At 37.0% G+C, this 3,000-nt stretch overlaps 1 long non-coding RNA gene across 3 annotated transcripts; it reads right to left on the reverse strand.

Annotated features, from left to right (window-relative positions):
- Positions 1-1,517: 1,517 nt before the first annotated feature.
- Positions 1,518-2,933, reverse strand: LOC122086256. 3 transcript variants are annotated; one of them, XR_006142372.1, is made up of 3 exons: positions 2,425-2,890; positions 2,035-2,133; positions 1,518-1,864 (listed from the first exon to the last, which is right to left on the reverse strand). It is a non-coding gene; the product is annotated as an uncharacterized LOC122086256 (long non-coding RNA). The 3 variants fall into 3 exon arrangements; XR_006142371.1 differs by having other exon boundaries at positions 2,410-2,888; XR_006142370.1 differs by having other exon boundaries at positions 2,035-2,933.
- Positions 2,934-3,000: the final 67 nt, after the last annotated feature.

Raw genomic sequence — 3,000 nt, forward strand, 5'->3', positions numbered from 1 at the left:
TAACTTGACCGCTTGCACAGGTCAGAGCTTGACTTTGCCTGCCTATTAATTTTGCGGAGTTTTTGATACATGTTTACAGGCCTGGATGATAATAATTTTGAGCTCCAGCCTCCTTAAAAGTTATATTAGCCTCTGGGAACCTTATTTTTGCTCAAACTCTTCTGTGAGTATTGAAGAGCCGAAATGCTCTTTTTTTTTTAATTTCTTTGGTCTTCTATTCTTCCATTTGTCTGTTTCACTCAAACTATACTGCCTTATGAAGTCATCACAGGTATCTTGTATCCACACTATAAAGGGGACCTTAACATAATGTAATTTTCACCTCACCATGCCTCAAGCTTATTACATAAGTAAAGCGGATTTGCATACAAAGCTTTCTCTAGAAGTGAAGTTAAGCTTCCCCTTGCCAAAAGGGGGTTAAACTTCCCTATCATGACACCCTTATACTAGGCCCATTTGGGATGGGCTAATAATGGGTCTGGTATAAGGATCCATCACCATGTCCCTAAACCCAACATTATGCAAGTAAATAGAACAAATCAATGGTTTCGATGATATGATAGCATGATTAGCTTTCTTTAATCTAAATTCTCTCGTTCCTGTGCTTGGTCTTATCAAGCATTCTCATATGGTCGTAGATTCCAGGATGATTCGAATACGAATTAATCAGAAGGAAGATTAATTCTCTCTCTCCTTTTCTCCTCTTTTATCAAATGGGCAGAGTTTTGTATACATTCTTAGAATATATATTTTTATCTAAAAGTCATTTTAAAGTGAAAATATAGAAATTAGGTTTCAAAAATGTTTACGTATCTCTTCATTTTGAGCCATAAATGAGTGGATCCAGTCCATATGGTCTAATTGGTAAGAATGGTAGAGGAAATGGGGAAATGAGTTAGTTGGCTGAGATCGGTAAGCCCCAACAATAGCCCATATGATTTTGGGGTGATCTAATACAACCCGATTGGAATCAGAAACACCTCACTCCATAATGTTCTTTGATCCATCGGTACCATGGTACGTTAGTATATTTTCGTGTCCGTCTCTTCTCTTTACATAAAACAAAAGATGATCTCGCTACCTTGTCATATATGATCCCACTTTATCAATATGTCTTCGCTTGCTCAGAGAACACTCTCCCTTCAATAATCATTTTGACAGAAGTTTCTCCAATTCCATACCTAACTGTAGTATTCTAAAACAACTTATATCACCGGGCTCTGAACCATCAGATTTGTACTAACATATTGACGACCATACGTTTGTTCACTATCATGGCAAACATGCATAGGGAAAATACCATTCTACGGGACCCACAACCTATATTATTGGAGAGGATTTATCTTGAATTGATTAAAATTTATTTTTTTTCTCGTTTTGTCCATGGTATTTTCGTCATTTTAAACTATAACATCAGATTAAAAAGAAAGGAAAATTTCAGGGAAACGAAATTTCCACCGGTTTAAATCAGATTGGAAGTACGTCAAAATCAGCTCGGAACTGATTGAGACCAGAAATTGCAATCAGGATAAATCCAAGGACATTTTTAGATGAAAAGTCTCGACTGACAGAAAAATCTGGAAATACAAAATTGGTTGCTCTTGGTATGCATTATGGGGGAAGATCCTCACTATAGGGTTAAAGGGCCCCACAAGGGGAGTCAACCACTGATCAAACACTAATAGACAACCCCTTTGTGCAAAATCTTCATATGTACTATACAATAACCTCTCATGCTACGTGTCCCAATGTCCAACTATTGACTCCTATAGTGAAAAGCCAAGAGGGTTCTCCAGGTTTCAATCGAGCCAAGAAGGTTCTACGGTTTTGATCTTTTTATCCACCGTAAATATGCACCTGCGTCCTGCCAAAATTTGGAGACAAGGTCAATAATGTTGTAATGGATTTATCTAGAGTACCTGCGAACTCGTAGCAATTGCACATTAGAGAAGAAAACAATATTCTATGTCATCTGCCTGAGTCATCACTAATGACCAAAAATAGTGATCCCTACGAGATGATCATGCACTTTACCTGACAAGCCACATGAGCCCTTTTTGCCCATCCAAGATGTTCAACATTACAGTGCTCCACTCTAAGTTGTTTATTAAATTGTCCCTTGGTATCCTCTTCCTGAAGACGGGATCAAAAACATATCAGGTCACAACTACCAATTAATGTGATTTGTTTGTGATTCTAGAAAGGAAAGAATCAAACTAAACATGTAGCCCTAAATCTGAAGCCCAACTGCATCAGCACGGGACTAGCACACCCCACCAAAAAAGCAAAATAATAATAGTAATAATTAACGGTTCACGCAGAATTCCAACAAAGTCCATGTCTTAGAAGATTGAAAAATCAGCACGTTTTAAATAAGACTTGAAAGATATACAGAAAAGACATAGTTACCTCCTCGACACACACCTGAAGAAGAGTATATATACTTGATCTTTTGATATGGAGGAAAGCTCTGCAAGGAACTTATTCAATAATTATTCACCAGACAAGAAAGAACATCAATATACAAATTTTAATAAATTTTAATCTGGGATGAAAGGTTCTCAAAGCAATTTCTGGATGCTGACAGTTGAACGCAACAACAGAAAAAATGTCAACCAACCCAAGTAGGATAGCATCATTGCTGATAGCAGATAATGTTATACTCAAGAAAATAATAAAAAAGGAGCAAACCTATTTTATTAAAAGACTAACTCTAGAGATGGGAGATGGTGCAAACATCAGGCCTAACAACAACAAAGACCCAAACAAATATTGTATTCCTACCTATAAGGCTCTTATGGTCTTACCCCTAGTTAGTTAATTCGCGTTTAAAACGCGTTTAAAACGGCGTCCCGTTTTTTTGCCGTTTTAAACGCCGTTTGCCGAATTTTTCACAGAAATTCGGTAAAAAACGGGAACGGGGCTATTGAAAGTTTTTTTGCCGTTTTAAACGCCGTCCCGTTTTTTTGACAGTAAAAAAACGGATTTTGAAAAATATAA

Source organism: Macadamia integrifolia, chromosome 8 (assembly GCF_013358625.1).
Source record: "Macadamia integrifolia cultivar HAES 741 chromosome 8, SCU_Mint_v3, whole genome shotgun sequence".
In the NCBI taxonomy this organism is placed as follows: Eukaryota; Viridiplantae; Streptophyta; class Magnoliopsida; order Proteales; family Proteaceae; genus Macadamia; species Macadamia integrifolia.